The 9,624-nt window shown below is 38.1% G+C and overlaps 1 long non-coding RNA gene across 1 annotated transcript; it reads left to right on the forward strand.

Annotated features, from left to right (window-relative positions):
• Positions 1–332: 332 nt before the first annotated feature.
• LOC138024824 (uncharacterized) lies at positions 333–1,461 on the forward strand. Its single transcript, XR_011127063.1, has 2 exons — positions 333–430; positions 1,104–1,461. It is a non-coding gene; the product is annotated as an uncharacterized lncRNA (long non-coding RNA).
• The last annotated feature ends 8,163 nt before the right edge of the window (positions 1,462–9,624 follow it).

Genomic DNA, 9,624 nt, shown 5'->3' on the forward strand with positions numbered 1-9,624 from the left:
TTTTTACTGGTGATGAACTTGATTGATTAACCAATTAATGAAAAACATTTGATGAAAAGGCACAGTTTTGCTCTTTTTTCACTTGGCACATATTGGACAGCGAGTTTAAAAATAAAAATGCCGCTAGAAGAATAAACTAAAAGAAAGATTAGCCTAAGATTGCACGAGACGGAAATCTCCCACGGCGTTAACCGGATGTCCCTCGCCGGTACCACGAAACTCAGTCTGACGTAATTTCACGTTTTTGAGGAGACAGCATGAAACATGTCGATCTTGGAATAATGTTTTGACCTTTATACGTGAATTAATTAATTACCTCGTGGCCATGCATAGTACTTAGCATTTTTGGTATCATAAATAACAGGCATCAACTGAGAAAGAAACAAACAATTGAAAGACTGCTAACAACTTCACAAGAAATCCTAAAAAGGTAAGTTACGAATATGACATTTTTTCATTTCTTTTATTTTTAAGCGGTGTAAACTTTCCTCGATGATACCCTTCCCTGGACCAAAAATTTAGATTACCTTCAACACCTTTCAGCAAACAAAACTTGTCTAAATTTAATTGCACTATTCAAATGTAATGAAAAAAGAAAATACATTGTTGGTGTTTTGTGTATTTTGTTGTTGGTTGAGAGTATCTGTTGGGTCTTGATTTTGGATGAATTTGAAAAGTGAAATTTATTCTCACAAATAACTGTGATTCCTTTTAAAAACCTTTCAAAAATTAGTGCATGGCAAGTGGTAGATGTAGTTATTAAAATAACTCAATCCATCACCTTTCTCTTGCGTTAAGTTGGGAAAACTACTAATCGATAACGGACCCAAGACGCATAGCTTTCAAAAGAAATTTTGAACTGAACTTTTATCCTTCTGTAAAAACCAAATTGTGCAGTGAGCTATAGAACACGAAATGACACGTCGTGAAAAGCTCGTGAAAATCCAGTGATGAGTATAAGTTGGTAAGAGGCTAACTTAAAAATAGTAAGTCTTGCCCAACATAAACTTTGAGAATTTTTTTAATCTGGCACCGGATAAGTGTACGTTTATCGCGTCAAAAAGAACAGTCTATCCTAATTAAATTTCAACTTTACCCCACAGACACTCACAGGAACAATTTTTCAACATGTCTGCGGATGCTTTTGAAGAAACAAACGCAAGAGAATTACAAGACAAATTTACCAAGGTCACAAGTTCCAAATGTCAACAGGTTGCAAGAGCGCTGCGTGTTATAGGGGACGAGCTCGAACAGCGTTTTCAACAAGATCTAGAAGCTAAACAAGGAAACAAATGTTTTTGCAAAATATGACTTTGATGGCACTTATACCAAGGAACTTTTACTATCGTAATAACCTGCGAAGACGTTTGTTAAAAGTTGACTTATTTAAGCGTTTATCGGTGAAGAAAGATATACATATTCTTTAAATACTTCCATATGATAAATCATTTTTTGATAAAACAAGACAAAAATAAGAAAGAGGGTAAAAACAAGCAGAAAAGCACCTTTTTCGTTCACTTGTTCCTCCTATGTGTCCATCTGAGTTTTTTTGTTCTATAAAACCGTTAGCAAAGATGGTTATCAAGACAGTTAATACAAATGGTATTAATCTTTCTTCATGAAAAACTGTTTTTGTGTTCGAGTTAATAGTGTTAGAAAGATGAATATATCATTTTCTCGATAAATAAAACTGCTGAACGAGAAAAATTGTCAGTTGTCATGGTATTCTTCAATTGTCTAAAACTGCTTTTACATCTTTCCCTTAATTTTGTTTTCGTAAGGTTCTGCATCAAGCACAAATCAGTGCAGCTAGCGTCAGGTGCGAAAAGACAAGTATGATTTAAACTTGATTGGTCGAAAAAGGCCACTTAAGCATCTTCTTCAAAGAGAGTTTAGCTGTAAGCCCTTCGTGATGCTCGTTGGTCTTTCTTTACAAGTGAAGGAAATTTCACCGTGAGAATTCGACTGGCTTTGAAAAAAAAACGCTGGAGTAAATGTTGCGGCGTCAGATCCCGTCGGAGTGACAGAACTTTAACCGAGCAGAAAGTTCTGCTTCAGGACTGACAATGCCTGTGTGTTTTGACATGTGATTAAAATTAATGCTCTTGACAATTCTTTCATTGAGAATTGAAAACTATTTTCGCAATTAGATCAATCAGGGATTACATCCACCTCACTTGACAATGTTAAGCTACTTACAAACTGGACGGGGAACAAACCTAATTCGCTGATTTAAGAATTGGTCTGAAATGGTGAAAGGGCTCTGAATTGAATAACTCTTCGCATCGAGGGTAGCCGTCGTGTCAACTACCACAAGTCATTAGATGATGGGACAAGTTTGGACAAGTGATTGTTTTAGTCGCAATCTTTTCTTCCCTCCAACCTGTGACCAACGACACCTGGTGGGCTATAATTAGCCTAGACGTGCTGCATTCGTAATGAATTTGCTATATTTATAGCGTCGCACTTAAGCGATGATAGGGCGTGCATGTATCCGTTTTTGGCTCGCCAAGCTATGGCCATTGTCACTCTAGGAGACAGTTCACTACTAAAAAGACCTTAATATGCCAATAAATCAAAGTAAATATATCTCACAAAAACTTAGTAGAGTTACAAATTAATGACAACGATTTGATGATCACGTATACTTTTCCTCTTCTTTCACAAGTAATATATCGGGAGGGCTAGACTTTAAAGGTAGGAGTAGCGACAAAAAAGCTGAGAGTGGAGGCAAATTTGACGGAAACTGAGCGATAACTTTTTCAGACAGTTGTTCAAACGCGCTAACGCACATAGCGCTATGGTCAGCAAAGGACTTTCCATGTCGCTTTCAAGTTCTCCATTATTCCCCGGTTTCCGAGCAATCTTGCTCTCAGGCTAGGTTTTAGAACTTACTACAACAATTAGTAATTTAAGTAATGGAGGAAGGTGAAGAAGTAAGCGGCTTGGAATTCTTTCAGTGTGAATCATATGATCCGGAAGGGTAACCCACAAACAATAAGAGCGGTTCTAGTGGTATTTGGAATATTGTCGGGAAAATCAACATGGCGGACTCACATTCTTGTATTCGGTGTTCTTCAAGTTAGAACCTCTGGCTACCTGCTACCCTAATGCTTGAGTTTCTTGACAGTGAAAATGTAACTTTCTGTCGTAGCCTTATTCGCTTGCACCTTGGCTTTCGCAATACAGATATGTATGACGTTACTCAGGATAATTGATCCTTTGTCTCGTTCATTAATTAAAAGAGCGCGTGCGAGATTGCAGAGAAAATACTCTCTTGAGCATTATCACATGATGTGCTTTAAAATAAGATCTATTAAACTAGTATGTGTTTTTAAGTCCCGGCTTACGTTTCCGTGACGGAGTCGTTCATGGCTCCGAGTACAAAGTTCCCTTTCAACCTTCCAACTTAAAATAATATTACAAAAACCACTCATTGATTCTCCTTGACTCCACTTCATTTAAAGATAAGAACCCTCATCAAAGTTGTACTGTCGGTGTCAAGATGTTTTCCTCCAGGTACCACCCTCTAAATTCCTATACGGTCCGATGTTGTATATATAATGTTTATGTTTGGTCTTCTCCGAGCACCAATCATCCCTATTTCGCTCCTAAGTACACGGGAACATTAAAACATCCTTGATTGGTTCATCACGGGAACATTAGAACCCAAAAATGACCAGCTCCCAACGCCAGTGGCTTCATAGCTCAGTTGGTTAGAGCTTCTCTACGCAATTGCTCAAATTGCGTTCATAACTGCGAGGATCATAGCTTCGCTTAATTTCATATCCGCAGTTCAATACATGATTCATTTCATATATCATTTCATCGTTCATTCCTATCTCGCTCATAAGTACACTTGACACAGATAAACTAAAGCTCTCCTCGGCGTAGATGGGAAAGAGAATGCTGAAGGGTGTCCCCAAGCCGCGAATGCGCAAACGTAAAGCCAGCCGGGACTTTGCCTTCCACGAGACTCCATGTCCCATTGGCTTGAAAGCTGCTCTTTTCCCGGTGGATACATTCTTGCCATCCAGGGGCTTCCAACCTTTGCGGGATTTCGACTCTAAATTGACTGTCTATATTCTCGTGTTTCAGGCTATACATCCAGATAATCTTGCAGCGTCTTCGGTCCAACATTGTGAACGCTTGAGGACATGCGAATCGCTCCGCTCTGCGCAGAAATGTCTTCGCATTTATTTAAGTTACTGGTTTTGACTTTTTCAGACCTCACTGATGTCTTGGAGTCTGAGCCGGGAAGGGTGATGACTGGCTAACTAAGACTTCTGGGGGGGGGGGGGGGGGGAAACTTTTCGCACAAATGTTCCCTTTGGTATGAGGATTTTTAAAATAAGCGTGAGATATAAATTTATAAACATTTGCATCAGTGGCTCAGTTGGGCCGGACCAACACTGAGGGTCTGCCTTTCTAATGACATCTGCAAATGGTTAAACTCTCTAGTCTTAGCAGATAAGGACGTTAAACCGTCTCACAACCCTTCAATGTTCATAAACCTCTGGGACATAAAAAAACCCACGCACTGTTCCCAAAGAGTAGGGCCTGTAGTTCCCGGTGTTGTGGTCTGTCCTCTGTGGTATATTATGGTTGCATGAGAGCATTTTAACGAGTTACGACTCCTAAGCTTCTCTCGTGTAAATAAACTATGACTGTGTCTATGAGATGGTAATAAACATAAAATGCGCTTATCACCCGAATTCCTCTGCATGTGCAGGCCCGTCTTTTTTGTCTTTCATGGTCGGGAGAAAAGGTATACTAGCACACGCGCTGTGGGTAAAGAGTCAATTTGTGGCTGGTCTGAAAGTGAAGATAACTATCCACTTCTACAAAAGGGTCTGGTGGATGAGAGGGAAGTCGCGTAAAGAGGGTGTTATTTCCCCACCGGGGATTTTGCTGACAGAAACACAAAATCCCAAGGAAGCATATTCGAGGAAAGGAAAGTAAAGTATCGAACGATTACACCGATATCAAGTCTGTATTACTAAATAAATTTTCAATTTAAGCGGAAGAAGGGAGCAAGGGTGGCGCAATGGAGAGACCCGTAGCCCATGCGGACGAAGGGTCTAATTGTAAATTAGTGCCCCAGCGCTAAGTACAGTTGAAAGTTAAAGAAAGTTTATAACTATTCGCGCATGCACTTTATGCACGTCTCGCAACAAACGCCCGCAAACAAAATTTGGGTATTCAGACGTGAAAGGAAGCAAATATGTGTAACAAGAGGAGAAACTATTGCGTTTCCTCCAGTTTGTCCTGCGTAGGATTCAACATCTTAGTACATACAAAATTTTAACTCCTTTTAAGTTTAAATTCTTTCTTAAGCTTTTCTTTTTGCGGTAAAAGCGTAAAATCGTTAAATTTACTGTTAGTGTTCCTTTTTAATATGTTTGTGAAAATTGATAATTATTGGAGACAATTTCCGTTTCTGTAAGAGAGAGATAATTGTGAGGTACAATGATATGAGCTGAAATTATAGCACTGATTTAAGTAGTAGCCGTGAAACATGACATTCAAACGTCTTTCACTGATTTAAAGCAAACCGATGACTTTCATTTTGATTTCCTTTAGCCTTAATAACGTATAGGCAGCTTTTAGGAAGCAGGATACAAAGAAACCTTTTTCAAGAAAGCTCACAGACTGAATTGACTCCTCGCAGCGGGGCTGCCTGTAGTGTCAACTTCTACTGGATGAATGGACAAGTGCTGTCTTTCGCAATCTTTCCTCTTCAACGTGACTTGATGGGCTTTAGTTAATTTGTCAGAAGGAAGTCTCTTTTTTGCAACATTTTCGCTCTTTGGAACTTTTGACCAGCGTCAACAAGTGAGCGAACATTGGCTGGTCATGTATCAATAACGAAAAAACGCGCATTTGTAATTGTTAGTGACAATTTTCGGTAGGTACTTGGTGTCTCTTTTTCTATTGTTTCAATTTTTTTTAAACAAGGTATAAAACGATCAGTAACTATACAGTTACCCTAACCTAAACCTAACGCTAACCCTAATCCTAACCCTGAAGGTTTTACCGTGTTTAGATAATTTTGTGCAAAAGATAACCACTAAATGACAAAATACACCACGTTTCTTCCCAATTTTCAGTGGTGATGATAGGGCTTGCCTGGATCAGTATTCGGTTAGCCGAGATAAGGCCATCACTTTTACAAAAACTTAGTTAATTAACCAATCAATGAAAAGGATTTGATGAAAAAGAACAGTTTTGCTCTTTTTTCACTAGGCACATATTGGACGGTCGAGTTTAAAACTAAAGGGACTGGCCATGATAGGTGAATTCGAGAACTGTCGAGGAAAGATTAAAAGAAACGAAAACGTACGACACGGAAATCGTCCTCGGATGTCCCTCGGATGTCCCTCGGTATCTCGAGACTCAGTCTGACGTAATTTCAAGTAACGAGGAAGGCTAGTTATTGTGGAGACTACGTAAAACATGTTGATCTTGAAATGATGTTTTGACCTTCATACGTGAATTAATTACCACGTGGCCATGCATAGTAGCTTTTTTGGAATTATAAATAACAGAAATCAACTTAGAAAGAGACAAACAATTGAGAGACTGCTAACAAGTTCACAAGAAATCCTAAAAAGGTAACTTACGAAATGATATTTTTTGCATTTCTTTTATTTTTAAGTGGTGGAAACTTTCCTCGATGATACCTTTCCTTGGACCAAACTTCAGATTTCTTTAAACACCTTTCGGCAAAACTGCGTCTAAATTTAATTTTGCTATTCAAAATACTAGCGAAGCATTTTCCGTTGCAGTTGTTCTTTATGGATTTAACAACTTCAAGGAAAACTTTGTAACACGAACGATCAAATTTTAAAATACAACAAGCCCAAAGATGATAATTTTTTTGGAGAACATGTCATTGAGTTAACTTTACACTTAAAAAGTTGAGTGAATTATGATAAGAAAAATATTGGATATTTTTGATTGAATACTATGTAATGTATTTTGTTGTTGGTTGAAAATCAGTGTCTATTGGGTCTTGATTTTGGTGGAACTTTGAAAAGTGAAACTTATTCTCATAAATAACTGATTGTGCATATGTGATTACTATTAAAAACCTTTCAAAAAATAAATGCCTGGCACGTGGTAGATATGGTTATCAAAAACTACTAATCGACAAAAAAAAAAAACGAAGACGCATAGCTTTCAAAAGAGAAATTTTCAACTCGGAACTTTTATCCTTCTGTAAAAAGCAAATTGTGAAGTGAGCTGTACAATATGAAGTGACAAGTCGTCAGGAACTCGTGAAAATCAAGAGATAAGTATAAGCTGGTAACAGGCCAACTTTAAAAGAGCAAGTCTTGTCCAATATAAACTTTAAGAAGATTTTGAATCTGGCACTCGGATGAGTTTATCTTTATCGCGCCAAAGAGAACAGTCTATACTAATTAAATTTCAACTTTACCCTACAGACACTCAAAGGAACAACCTTTCAACATGTTCATTGCGGACGCTTTTGGAGAAACAAACACAAGGGAATTACAAGACAAATTTATCAATGTCACAAGTTCCAAATGTCAACAGGTTGCAAGAGAGCTGCGTGTTATAGGTGACGAGCTCGAAGAGCGCTTTCAACAAGAAGCTAATCAAGGAAACAAATGGCGACTTTTTTTGGAAAATATAACTTTGATGGTGCATATTACCAATGAACTTTTACTGCACTAATAACCTGCAAAGACTGAAACCGAACTTGACATGCGCTGGCGCACGTGACTGCTGACCACGTTGCTGAGCACGAGGCAAAGGAAATTTATATCCCATGCAAATATTTTGTACTGAATAATTAAGACTTACTAAGCGTTTATACAAATGGTGTTAATCTTTCTTCATAAAAGAAACTGCTTTCGTTTTCGAGGTAGCAGTGTTAGTAATTATAGAAAGATGAATATATCATTTTCTTGATAAATAAAACTGCTGAACGACAAAAGTTGTCAGTTGAGTGACACATGGTATTCTTGAATTGTTTATCTTTCCCTTAGTTTTGTTTTCGCAAGGTTCTACATGAAGCACAAATCACTGTAGCTGCCGTCAGGCGCGAAAAGACAAGTTTGATTCAAAGGTCCACTTTAGCCTCTTCTTCAAGGCGAGTTTAGGTGTAAACCCTTGGAAGATTGTCATCAGATTTCTTTACATTTCAACAAAATCTTATCGTGACAATGGCCTACTTTCGATATATTAAAATTCAGTCCGAAACAAAAGGCATCATCTCGAGGCTCTGGGGAATAAACTCACAGAAATCCTTATATTTATTCCCCAGAGCCTCGAGATGATGCCTTTTGTTTCGGACTGAATTTTAATATATCGAAATTGGTCTATTCGCTAACTTTGAGTGGACGAAACGTTGGAATAAATTTTGGAAAATTGATTTTCATAATCGACAGGGAAACCGCTACGTCAGATCCCGTCGGAATGATAATACTTTAACCTCGAAGAAAATTCTGCTTCCTGACAACGCCCGAGTATTTTGATATGTGATTATAATTTATCCTCTTGACATTTCTTTCATTAAGAATTGACTACTTTTCGCAATTAGATATATCAGGAATTACATTCACCCCACTTGACAATGTCAAGCTAATTGCAAACTAAACAGAGACCAAACCAAATTGGCTGATTTAAAAAATTGGTTTGAAATGGTGAAAGGGGCTCTGAATTGAACAACTCTTCGCAGCGAGGGTGGCTAGTGTCAACTATTACAAGTCATTAGATGATGGGACAAGTTTGGACAAGTGATTGTTTTAGTCGCAATCTTTTCTTTCCTTGCAACCTGTGACCAACACCACTTGGTGGGCTAAAATTAGCCTAGACGTGCTGCACTCATAATGATTTTGCTAAAATTAAATCATTGCACTTAAGTGATGATAGGGCGTGCCAGGATCCCTGTTTGGTTCGCCAAGGTATGGTCATTGTCACTCTACGAGCCAGTTCACTACTAAATATGACAATAAATCAACGTAAATTTAGTTGACTTACAAATCAATGACAAAAATTTGATGATCACGTAACATATTTTTGCTTTTATTCCAAATGTAACACATCGGGAGGGCTCGACTTTAACGGGGACTTAAAAAATAAGAATTGGCGACAGAAATAATAAGCGCGGTCTTTAAAGCATATAAGGCTAAGAGGGCAAAATTGACGGAAACTGAGGGTTAAATTTTTTAGATGGATAGTTGTTCAAACGCGCGTGGCCAGCGTAGGACTTCCTATTTATTAAGCAATAGCTTTTATATTACCCACCCCTTTACAGGCTGTTGTGTTTGTTAACTTCGACGATTTCAGAGCAATCTTGCTCTAGGTTTTAGAACTTACGACAACAAAAAGACAGAAATGGCGAAACTGAGTTTATATATGAATATATTGAACTGCGGAGAGAATCAAGTTAAGATGCTGATCTTCGGAGTTACTGCTTCGTTACTTGAACAGTAACGAAAGGAAAGCCTGAAAAATTCATGCTTAACTGCGGTGATCAGCATCTTAACTTAAAGACGGAAGTAATAGAAGATGGCGATGAGTTAAGCGGCTTGGAACTTTTTGTGTTAATCATATGATCCGGAAGGGTAACCCACAAACAATAAGAGCAGTTCG

The sequence above is a fragment of the Montipora capricornis genome, chromosome 11 (assembly GCF_036669925.1).
Source record: "Montipora capricornis isolate CH-2021 chromosome 11, ASM3666992v2, whole genome shotgun sequence".
Taxonomy (NCBI): domain Eukaryota; kingdom Metazoa; phylum Cnidaria; class Anthozoa; order Scleractinia; family Acroporidae; genus Montipora; species Montipora capricornis.